We start from the raw sequence: 12,454 nt of genomic DNA, 5'->3' as shown, positions 1-12,454 counted from the left end.
CATTGGGAACAAACAGGTTAACGCTCCGATTGAAATGGCGCAGGCAGAGCTTGGGCAGGAGGGCATTAAAGTGTCCTCACAAAGATCACCGCCGCCTGTCATTTCCAGGTCCCTCAAGAACAAGTAATCAGGAGTCGGAGCCAGTATTGGAACTGTCTTGAGCTCCCAGTTTAGAGTTAATGTGACTTGCGCCAAAGTGCAACCGGCGTGGGGCAGGACTTTCACAGGGAGAACATGATAAAATGATAGACTTCTCACCCACCCGCCCAGCTTCCCCACATCTACAAAACCCACCCCGCTTCCTTCAATCTCTACAACAACAAAACTCCCCCAAAACACAAACACGCAGAGGCAAGCTGTTGGAGCAGAGTTTCTCTCTGAGCTGCTCAGTCAAGATGGTGTCATTGGGAGGGGCAGGGTAAGGGCTGGGTAGACTGGTGAACCTCTCATTGAACAGCACTATCGGAGAGAAGCAACGAGAGAGAGGGAGAGACAGTTCCTGGGGAATCGGCCGAAAGTCTCCCGGGGCGGTTTAACAAGCAATTTTCGTTTGGGGCTGGGGTTTTTTTTTAATTGTGAGATGGAGCGAAGCTGAGTTTGAACTCGGAAACCCATAAGATAATCCTCGCTGAGTGGCAGTGCAGAATAGTCACTTTTTCTCCCGTCTGCGTGTCCAACTTGAAGGCAACTCCGTCAGTAGCAAAACGTGTTTATTACATCAGGAGAAATAACCAGGACAGAAGTGTGTGAGTTTCAGATTTTGGGGGAAATCTCTCTCCCTACCTCCCCCTTTTAAAAAAAGCAATTACAGATTACAGTGTCACATTTCAGTTTGCAGTGTGTCCAATTGCTCTGTCACTCACTGACTCACTCTCTCTGTCCAAGTACAGAAGTCACCACTTGTTGAGGGAGTGAGACTTGACCGGTACAATGCTGCCCAGCCTGGAGATAACCATCTAGAACAGGTAAGAAATTGATGCTTTAAAAAAAAAAGTCGGGAGAGGAAATGCTATTTCGGTAACGCCGAACAGACCTGGGAAAGAAAATCTGTGCGCTGCGTGTGGCGAAGTTGCGAGCGTGTTGTGTTGTGAAATGGGTTTGGAAATGTGGCGACACTCGGTGAATTCAGTGCTTCCCCGGTGGGGAGCAGTAAAATCGGGGCTGCACTGATTACAGCCACGTCTGGTTGCACGAAATCGCTTAAAACAATTTTTTTTCCTATCCGCCGTCATGTGCAGGAGTGAAATAAATGTTCCCCACATTGGGAGTTGAAATCGTCAGTTGCGAACTTGACACATCGCCGCGAAGTCCCAATCTTTTGGCAGGTTATTGGCGTTAACTGCTGAATGTTTGTGGGCAGGGGGGCAGACTAGAAAGAAAGATTTGGATTGAAATAGCGCCTTTCACCATCACTGGACATCTCAAAGGCTTTACAGCCAATGAAATACTTTTGAAGTGTAGTCACTGTTGTAATGTGGGAAACGCGGCAGCCAATTTGTGCACAGCAAGCTCCCACAAACAGCAATGTGATAATGACCAGATAAACTGTTTTAGTGATGTTGATTGAGGAATAAATATTGGCCAGGACACCAGGGGATAACTGCCCTGCTCTTTTTTTCGAAAATAGTGCCATGGGATCTTTTACATCCACCTGAGAGAGCAGACGGGCCTCAGTTTAACGGCACCTCCGACAGGGCAGCACTCCACTGGAGTGTCAGCTTGGATTTATGTGCTCCAGTCCCTGGGGTGGGACTTGAACCCACAACCTTCTGACTCAGAGGCAAGAGTGTTACCCAATGAGCCACCGCTGGCTGCAGCAAGTTTAGGAGGGGAGGATGTACCAATGACTTCAATTAAACTCCACATGAATCTATTTAATTTTTGTTGGCCCATTTAGCGGGCTGTGTGGGCCATTCAAAGTTCCGCGCCTGCATGTTTTTTTTCTGTTTAATAACCGGCTCGCCGGTTCCGTGGGGCCTCAAGACCACTGCGGGGCTGCACGGCCGAAAGGGAACTCGACGCAAATCCCAACTCCGTGCTTTCCGTCTTCATGAAACAAAACTGCTAACGAATTGGGTGAGATGAGTTCTGCACCAATACGGTTGGTTAGTTGAACAAATTCAGTTCGCAAGTTGTAACACACGGTTGCGTTTGTGCTGACACTTTTACGTGCCTTCCGGCGGACGTTGGTGTAAAAAGAATGGCCAGTATAGCTCAGGATATCACCGTGAGCACTAGAGTTGTGAGACACAACACCTTCTCCAGCAGTCTGTCTCGCGTCAAGTTTGAGTTTGCAGAGTTGGAGTGCGACTTCAGCCCGACAGTTTCTCAAAACCCTGTTTCAACCAAACAAAGGACCCTTTCTCTCCAGTCTCCAAGTTCTTTTCTTTAGGGAGGCAAGAGCTGCTCAACGTTTTCTGTTCTGCTTTTACTCCGGCTGTTTTAGAACAAGCAAAAACATATTGCCCTTGTGCATTGGAGTTTGAAAGGTTTGAGTCATCGTATCATGACTTACATCTTACAGGAAAGGGATCGGTTCCCTTTCGAAACCTGTGCTTTATCTGTCCCAACCTGCCTCTCCGCACCACATGCCATTTAAAAGAGAGCTTTTCTATGCTAATTATTAACTGCATTGAGAAGTAAACTATTGCTATTACAGAATCCTGAAATATGGTAATTGTGAAGGGCCTGTTGCATTTTAATTATTGAACACCGGCTGTCATGTATGTAACCACAATGTAACACCACTGTATTACTGTATACACTCAACCTAGATGCACACCTTGACCACAAGGGGTAAACTTGTGGGAGTCACTCTTTACCTGATCACACAGGTATAAAAAGGGAGGTCCCACGCAGGGTCATCGTCTTTGGAGTTCTGTGAATAAAGAATTAAGGTCACAGAGTGACCTTGTCCCCAGAATGTGCCTCGTGTGGTTTCATACTGTAGAGTAAGGAATTTATACCGGCGACACTCATCCACTTGGGTGAATGGTGACTTTTCAGCACTCGTGGCTCAAGTTTCATTTGCAATCAGTATTGACGCAATTAATTAGTCCGATTTTCCTTTGGGCCCTTCAGGAATTGCGTCTTTCACCCGGGTTGTGAGTGAGATCATAAGCCCATTTGTTTTGAACTTGTTCACCATTTTTCTGGTCATACAGACAGGAAGGAATCTTTGTAAATGTATTTTAGAAGGTCACTACACATAGTAAACAGAGGGATTCTCACCCTTAATGTGTGTGTGTTTGTACATTATATACCTATGTGTGTCTAGTGTCAGCTATGGCTCAGTGGTTAGCAATCTCACCGCTGGGTCAGAATGTCATGGGTTTAAACGCCATTCCAAAAACTTAAACCCATAATCCAGGCCGACACTCCAGCGCAGCACCGAAGAAGCGCTGTGCTGTCTGAGGTGCTGTCTTTCGAATGAGACGTTAAACTGAAGCCCCGTCTGCTCTCTCAGGTGGATGTAAAAGATCCCATAGCACTATTTTGAAGAAGAGCTGGGGAGTTCTCCCCCAGTGTCCTGGCCAATTAACCCTGAACCTTTATCGCTCAATTAACATCACTAAAGAACACAGATGATCTGACCATTATCATATTGCTGTTTGTGGGAGCTTGCTATGCACAAATTGGCTGCCGTGCTTCCTGCAATTACAACAGTAACTACGCTCTAAAGGTACTTAATTAAGAGTAAAGCGCTTTAGGGTGTCCTGAGGTCATGAAAGGTGCTTTATAAATGCAAGTCCTTTCTTTATACACACAGATGTGAAATGTCCAATTACAGTGGGTATAAATCAAAATGACAGAGGTTGCTTATTACTAGCTAGATCTGATGGCAGATCTGTTACGAGAGGTTATTATAGGCATGAATCGTGAAAACATTCATTGTTACAGCACAGACACTGGCCACTTGGCCCATCGAGTCTGTGCCTATGTGTTTCCCCACTAGAGACCTGGTATTTTCCTGGTTGTTCCCTGTGTCATTCAACATTCCTTTTTTCCCAGGCAGCTGATTCTCCTCTAAATGCATTTCTGGACTCCGTTTCAAACAATCTCATGTACTGATCGCCCTCTGCGTGCAGAAACGTTTTTCTTTAACTTCCAGAAGTTGGGGTTTATGTTCAGCCTGCAGTATTTATTATCCAGCAAGTCGCTCTTCCAAGATGCTGTGGCCTGCTGCACTTTCTTGTTGATGCATCGTGGCTTCGGGTGTGCAACAGTAAGATAGGTGGCAGAAAAACACTTGGCTTCAGGTCCTGATCTGGGCTCGTCTTATCCGATGATCTGCCTCCCACTCTGCCAGTGTAAATCTGGAACTTTCTCCCCCTACAAAGCTGTTGAGGTTGGGGATCAATTGAAAATTTCAAAACTGAGATTGAAAGATTTTTGTTGGGCAAGGGCATTAAGGATTCCAGAACCAATGGATGGAGTTAAGATACAGATCAGCCATGATCTAATTGAGAGAAAGAAAGACTTGCATTTATATAGCGCTTTTCATGACCACCGGATGTCTCAAAGCACTTTACAGTCAATGGAGTGTTGTCACCATTGTAATGTAGGAACAGGCTCGACGGGCTGAATGACCTCCTCCTGTTCCAGTCTGGTGTGATATGGGCATTTAACAGTGCCCAGGTGGACTGCTCGATCTCCTGAGAAGACATGTATGGAGTCTTCTAATGCGAGGGAAGAGGGAAGCTTTGAGCTTTACTGTCTGCATGTTAAAACATGGCGGCTACTTCAATTGTACCGCCCAGCCTGCAACTCACAAGTTGCCTTCCAAGTCGCGTGCCATCCCGACTTGGATATATATCGCCATTCCTTCATCGTCGCTGGGTCAAAATCCTGGAACTCCCTCCCTCACAGCACTGTGGGAGCACCTTCACCACACGGACTGCAGTGGTTCAAGACGGCGGCTCACCACCACCTTCTCAATAGGGATGGACAATAATTGCCGGCCTTGCCAGCGCCGCCCACATTCCAAGAATTGTGTGTCAAAAAATCCGGTCTAGGAAGAGCAGATCTCTGTATACTGTTGCGGCACTGTGATGCCAATTAGCTTGGGGTCAGTTTTCACTTTTAAAGTAGGAAAGACTTGCAGTTATGTGGCTCCTTTCATGACCTCAGGATGTCCCAAAGCACTTTACAACCCACTTTTGAAGCGTAGTCACTGTTGTAATGTAGGAAATGCAGCAGCCAATTTGTGCACTGCAAAGTCGCACAAACAGCAATTAAATAAATGACCGGATAATCTGTTTTAGCAATGTTGGCTGAGGGATAAACATTGTTCAGGACACTGGGGAGAATTTACCTGCTCTTCTTCGAAATAGTGCCATGGGATCCTTTACATCCAGCTGCGAGAGCAGACGGGGCCTCGGTTTAATGTCTCATCCGAAAGACAGCACCTCCGACAGCGCAAATCTCCCTCAGTGCTGGACTGGCAGTATCAGTCTGGATAATGGGTTCAAGTTACTGGAGTGGGACTTGAACCCACGACCTGCTGACTCTGGCAATAGTGCTACCCACTGAGCCACGGCTGACATCTTTTACACCAGCCCTGCATCGTAGCTGGTCTCTGATCACTCTCCGGAGAGTAGTTGAGTATAACTCGGGTCTAAAAGTGCAAATGGAGGGATCGATATGAGACCGAGTTGGATCAGAGAAGATTTGACAGAGGTGCTCAAAATCATGCGGGGTCTGGACAGGGCAGACCGAGAGAAACTGTTCCCATTGGTGGAAGGGTGGAGAACCAGAGGACACAGATTTAAGGTGGCAGAAGAACCAAAGGCAACCTGAGGAAAAAAATTTTCATGCAGAGTGGCATGAGTTTGGGGCCCAGAAGAGGCGAGGGCCCAGGGGCAGCACGGGCCAGCCCACACTGCTATATGTGTGCTCGCTCGGTCTGTGCAGCAGAGCTGGTCTCCAGTTGTCTTGGTTAATCTTTGCCACTGGACCAAGACCTAGCTCTGTCAAACCCGTGTGGTGGCTGGTGTGCAACGGCCACCACACGTTAAAAAAATCCAAGCACAGGCATCTTCCACCCTCCAAGATGTAGTTCGGGATCCGGAATATTCGGTCCTTCATTGAAACACCTGTGAACTCATCCCTTTTTGGCGTGGAAGCAAGTCATCCTCGCTTCGAGAGACTGTCTATGATGATGATGGTGGTTAGGATCTGGAAATGACTGCCTGAAAGGGTGGTGGAGGCAGACTCAATCTCGGCTTTCGAAAGGGAATTGGATAAGTACCTGAGAGAGAAAATTTGCAGGGCGACGGGGAATGGGCGGGGGAGTGGGAATGGGCGGGGGAGTGGGACTAGCTGAAGTGTTCTTGCAGAGGGCTGGCATGGGCTCGATGGGCCGAATGACGACCTCCTGTGCTGTAACCATTCTATGAGTTAAAGGGGCGCCATCTTCGACAAGATGTTTGTTTGGGTGATTGCAGAAGCGGCCCACAATCCTTTTGGGAGCTGTGCATAGTGACATCGGGAAATACATTTATGAAAATATCTCCTGTTGAGCATTTTCAGCAAAATCCCCCCAAAAAAGTTCTTTAAAAAAGTGCAGTGATCTTAACAAGAAATTGTTCATAGCTCTGGTGTCCATATCACAAAAGGATATAGAGGCCCTGGAGAACTATGAGAATGATACCAGAACTGAGAGTTTATTTAAGAGTGCAGCGGATGTGGTAAGCCATTCAGTTTTACGTTTAGCATTATAGATGGACATTTTGTCGAAAATGTGTGTACCCCGTGTACTTCAGCATCTGCCTCCTCTCTCTGAGGCTCGAAATTGCTTTGATTCACCATGGACCGATCTTCCTCTGCCGCGTGGTTAGCAGGTTTTTCAGAGCTTTCAGCTCGTTTGCAAGCTCGGAGGTGCCCCATTGTTCCACAGTTCTTGCAAACACACCCTTTGAAGCGGCATGGATAGGCTGAATGGAAGCCTCCACAACGCCAACAAGGTGTGAATTGCCCTGCATTCATCCTTTGTTGGGGACTCTTGCGTCATCTGGGTCACCTGAGGCCCACTGGCAGATGCAGACTTGTGGTTTCTGCCCTGTACATTTCTGCTCGCAAACACAGTTCCATTAATTTATGAACATTGCTAGCACTTGTGTGCTGAGAGATTTGTTTGGTGTTATCACTGGCGGACATAAATGCCTGTGCTATCGCAATGGCCTTACTGAGGATCGGTGTCTCTAAAGTCAAAATTTTTCGTAGGATGGTCTCTGAACATTTGCTCCAGGTAGCCATCAAACTCACATTGTCCTGCAAGTCGCCTTAGCTCGGCGATGTAGCTCGCCACTTCCTGACCTTCAGATCGCTGGCACGTGTAGAACCGATACCTCGCCATCAGCACACTCTCCCTCGGGTTAAGATGCTCCTGAATCAGTGTACACAGCTCCTCATACGACTTATCTGTGGGTTTCACTGGAGCCAGAAATTCTTCATGAGGCTGTAGGTCGGTGCCCCGCAGACTGAGGAGGACCGCTCTCCTTTTTGCAGCGCTTCCTTCTCCGTCCAGATCGTTGGCTACAAAGTACTAGTCTAGCCGTTTGACATAGGCTTCCCAGTCCTCACTCTCCAGAATGCGCACAGTTTGCTGCATCTTTGTGTTGGATTCGTATTCTCGTCGCCAGTTATTGTGTTCCCAACACAGATGAGGCTGCACACAGGGAGGTTAAAGTAACAGTGACCTCATTCTTTAATAAGACACTCCAAAGTGAGGAACAGGCCTTCGGGGCCAGCTTATATACAGTGCTCCCAAGCGATGCTGGGATCCCTTGGGACTTCAGGGGATGAGCTCCCTGGTGGCGGAACATGGGAGTGTATGCTTTACAGATACACAACAATAATCATGGACTTGCAATCACTAATTAAAGCTATAAACTTCTAGTTTAGAAATTATAGTTTGTGATGTCTGGAATTCACTCCCTAAACCGCTCCGACTCTCCACCTCTTTTTAAGACGCTCCTAGAAACCTACTTCTCTGACCAAGCTTTTGGTCACCTGTCCTAATATCTCCGTATGTGGCTTGGAGTCAAATTTTGTTTGCTAACGCTCCTGTGAAGCATCTTGGGACATTTCACTGTGAAAGACGCTATATAATTGCAAGTTGCTGTTGTTGTTCGAAGATGAACGTTGAATCCATTTCTGTGATGTTCATCCGCTGCGTTAGCGGAGACAGAGGAAAGTTGCGTGTCACCCAAGCGTTTGTTCGCTTATTCTGCCACGGTAGGCTCAGAAAAGATTAGCAGTGAACCGGGGCGCGACTGGGGACTGGGGTTTTGCGGGGTGGTGTTTCTTTGTGTGAAGACAAAAGGTTTTCTGATAACTGCAATCGTAACTGGAGCTTTCCCGCAGCTGGGAATGGAGCGCATCAGAAGGGAGAGAGGCAAGGAATGAACAGAGAGAATTAGCGAGTCTCTAATGCCTGGACTTTGTCTGTGACATGCCTTTTTATCAATGGAGCTTCTCTATGATGCGTGTGCCTGGGGTCTGATTGGGATGTCTGTAAACACATTTACAGCTAGTTACTGAATAGTGACCTTGTCCGTTAATTGTGGTTTGGGGGAAGGGCGGGGGGGATTTTACTTAGCAGCTGTGGAGGGTAGGTTCTGGTATCTGGGATACATTAACCAGAGTTACTAGTCAATGTTACAAATTTAAATAAAAACTCACACCAAACACTGTCCATCAGAAAGGAGAAGAGCCGGAATGAAAGAAGAGTTGCATAGTAGTAAAAAGGAGCTGTCTGTTCTCACCACAGAATTTTGCTTTTATTCATTCTGGGGAATGCTGGCAAGGCTGGCATTTATTGCCCATCCCTTGTTTCCTTCAGACGATGATGGCGGGACAGATGCTGACTGACCTGCCAGCAAAAAACACGATCTAGGCTGACACTCCAGTGCAGTGCTGAGGGAGTGCTGCACTGTCGGAGGTGCCGTCTTTCAGATGAGATGTTAAACCGAGGCCCCGTCTCACGTAAAAGATCCCACGGCACTATTTCGCAGAAGAGCAGTGGGGGTTCTCCCCGGTGTCCTGGGCCAATACTTTTCCCTCAAGCAGCACAACAAAAACAGATTATCTGGTCAGTATCACATTGCTGTTTGTGGGAGCATGCTGTGCGCAAGTTGGCTGTTGTGTTTCCTACATTACAACAGTGATTACATTCCCAAAAAGTACTTTATTGGCTGTAAAGCTCTTTGAGATGTCCAGTGACCGTGAAAGGCGCTATATAAATCCAAGTCATTCTTTCCAAACTTCCTATTATTTCCCGTTTCCAGCATTGATATATATTCTTTTTAATTCAGCTTCTGACCCACAACCCCGCCCCCCCCCCCTCTCCCATTCCAAAATATTACCAATCCACTACTTCAATATAAGGTGTTGCCGTGAGGACAGACTTGCATCAAGGGTTCTATCTGAAGCACAGAATTTAACAGAGCTTCTCCGAGTGGTTTAGCCAGTCACGAGATGTTCACAATACTCAATAAAACCCCAGTCAGTTGGGTCTAGGTCATCCACGATGAGGTATGCAGTTGTGAGCCTAGTAGATGAACTGGTAATGTGTCGTGCGATAGTTTATTAGCAAAGGCTTATCAAACTAGTTCTTAATAGCAATGTGTTGCTATAAATTCTTAAGAAAAGAACCCATGAAACAAATACATTACAACCTAATGCTTCAGTTGGCCAGGCTGAGGGACTGAGCCATCCTTGCTAGGACTGTCCCAAGTTTTGGTGTCACGGACTGTCTCGAGTCAGCTGGTCAAGGCTGAGAATTCAATCTCGGTGTCTTAGGCTTGGGATGGGGAAGAATGAGCCACTCTCACCTGATCGACCGGCCTGCTGAAAAGTACATGTATGTGGATTCTAACCACTGATTGGGGTGGAGTTGCTATTATGGCCTTCATAGACAGATAGCTCTGAGATCTCGCTTTCCGGACCCACAGGTCACAGAGGTTGCAAATCATGTGGAACATACCCCAGTGTGAATCTGCTGCTTTAATGAGTAAATGTAGGTGTTAGCTGTGGCTAAGTAGGTAGCACTCTTTTTACCTCTGAGTCAGATGGTTGCGGGTTCAAGTCCCACTCCAGAAGCTTGAGCACAAAAATCCAGGCTGACACTCCCAGTGCAGTGCTGAGGGAGTGCTGCACTGTCAATCGTACCGTATTTTGAATCAGAAGTTAAACCAAGATAATTTGCTCTCTCAGGTGGGCATTAAAGATCTCATGACATTATTTTGAAGAAGAGCAGGGGAAAACAGGACAATAAAAAGGAAAAGAGTGGCTAAAGTAAATGTTGGTCCCCTGGAGGATAAGACTGGGGAATTATTAATGGAGAACAGGGAAATGGCAGAGATGTTGAACAAATATTTTGTATCGGTCTTCACGGTAAAAACATCCCAATAGTGGATAATCACGGGGCTATAGGGAGGGAGGAACTTAATACAATCACTATCACTAATGAAGTTGTACTAGCTAAAATAATGGGACTAAAGGCATATAAGTCCCCTGGACCTGATGGCTTACATCCTAGGGTCTTAAAAGAAGTGGCTGCAGAGATAGTGGATGCATTGATTGTAATCTACCAAAATTCCCTGGATTCTGGGGCGGTCCCAGTGGATTGGAAAACCGCAAATGTAACGGCCCTATATTTTTAAAAAAAAAAGGAGGCAGACAAAAAGCAGGAAACTATAGACCAGTTAGCCTAACATCTGTGGTTGGGAAAATGCTGGAGTCCATTATTTCAGGAAGCAGTAGCAGGACATTTGGAAAAGCATGATTCAGTTAAGCAGAGTCAGCATGGTTTTATGAAAGGGAAATAATGTTTGACAAATTTGCTGGAGTTCTTTGAGGATGTTTAGAGCAGGGTGGATAAGGGGGAATCAGTGGATGTGGCATATTTGGATTTCCAGAAGGCATTCGATAAGGTGCCACCTAAGAGGTTACTGCACAAGATCAAAGCTCATGGGGTTGGGGGTAATATATCAGATAGAGGATTGGCTAACTAACTAATAAAAAAGAGAGAGTTGGGATAAATGGATTCTTTTCCGGTTGGTAAACAGTGACTAATGGGGTGCCGCAGGAATCGGTGCTGGGTCCTCAACTATTTACAATCTATATTAATGACTTGGATGAAGGGACTGAGTGTAATGTAGCCAAGTTTGCTGATGATACAAAGATGGGTGGGAAAGCAAATTGTGAGGAGGACACAAAAAATCTGCAGGCTAAGTGAGTGAGCAAAAATTTGGCAGATGGAGTATAATATGGGAAAATGTGAGGTTATCCACTTTGGCAGAAATAATATAAAAGCAAATTATAATTTAAACGGAGAAAAATTGCAAAGTGCTGCAGTATAGAGGGACCTGGGGGTCCTTGATGAGGCCACACCTGGAGTACTGCGTACAATTTTGGTCTCCGTATTTAAGGAAGGATATACTTGCATTGGAGGCTGTTCAGAGAAGGTTCACTAGGTTGATTCTGGAGATGAGGAGGTTGACTTATGAAGATAGGTTGAGTAGGTTGGGTCTATACGCATTGGAGCTCAGAAGAATGAGAGGTGATCTTATTGAAACTTATAAGATAATGAGGGGGCTCGACAAGGTGCATGCAGAGAGGATATTTTCACTCATAGGGGAAACTAAAACTAGGGGACATAGTCTGAGAATAAAGGGCTGCCCATTTAAAACTCAGATGAGGAGGATCTTCTTCTCTCAGAGGGTTGTAAATTTATGGAATTCTCTGCCCTAGAGAGCTGTGGTGGCTGGGTCATTGAATATATTTAAGGTGGAGATAGACAGATTTTTGAGTGATAAGGGAGTAAAGGGTTATGGGGAGCGGGCAGGGAAGTGGAGCTGAGTCCATGATCAGATCAGCCATGATCTTATTGAATGGCGGAGCAGGCTCGAGGGGCCAAATGGCTACTCCTGCTCCTATTTCTTATGTTCTTGTATTATCCCCGGTGTCTTGGCCAGTATTATCCCTCGACCAACATTACCTGGTCATTATCACATTGCTGTTTGTGGGAGCTTGCTGTGTGCAAATTGCCTCTGCGTTTCCTCCATTGCAACAGTGACTACACTTCAAAAGTACTTCACTGGCTGTGAACCGTTTTGAGATAGCTTGAGGATATGAAAGGCGTTATATAGATGAGTGTTATTTCTTTCTTTTCTGGGAAGAAACATTTTGAGAGCTTGACGCATTTTTAGATATCGAGCGGCTGTGAGCTCATCAGCTCCGCTCCAGACATCAAGGCAAGAAGAGGGGAGGAGAGAGGAGGGAAAATTGGATAGCTGGTATGTCTGGGTGCCTCGGACTTCACAGCAATCGGTGACGAAGCAGTAGTGGCAGAGACCTGGCACCGGAGACTGGCAGCCCAGTCTCTCGGGCAGAGGATGGCAGGACAAGAACCTAAAGAGGTGGAACAAGCCGGGAAGTGGGAAAGAAA

At 46.4% G+C, this 12,454-nt stretch overlaps 1 protein-coding gene across 8 annotated transcripts in view; it reads left to right on the top strand.

The window, feature by feature from the left end:
• Positions 1-449: 449 nt before the first annotated feature.
• adgrg6 (adhesion G protein-coupled receptor G6) overlaps positions 450-12,454 on the top strand; it is a 157,356-nt gene continuing 145,351 nt past the window's right edge. For 6 of the 8 annotated variants that reach the window (XM_070889082.1, XM_070889087.1, XM_070889085.1 and 3 more), the window contains exons 1-2: positions 450-746; positions 891-965. The gene's annotated coding sequence lies outside the window, so the exon portion shown is untranslated. Of the gene's footprint in view, positions 747-885; positions 966-12,454 lie in introns of all 8 variants that reach the window. The other 2 variants (XM_070889080.1, XM_070889081.1) reach the window with 2 other exon arrangements.

The sequence above is a fragment of the Pristiophorus japonicus genome, chromosome 9 (assembly GCF_044704955.1).
Source record: "Pristiophorus japonicus isolate sPriJap1 chromosome 9, sPriJap1.hap1, whole genome shotgun sequence".
NCBI classification, from domain to species: domain Eukaryota; kingdom Metazoa; phylum Chordata; class Chondrichthyes; family Pristiophoridae; genus Pristiophorus; species Pristiophorus japonicus.
This window is presented reverse-complemented; position numbering and strand designations above follow the sequence as displayed.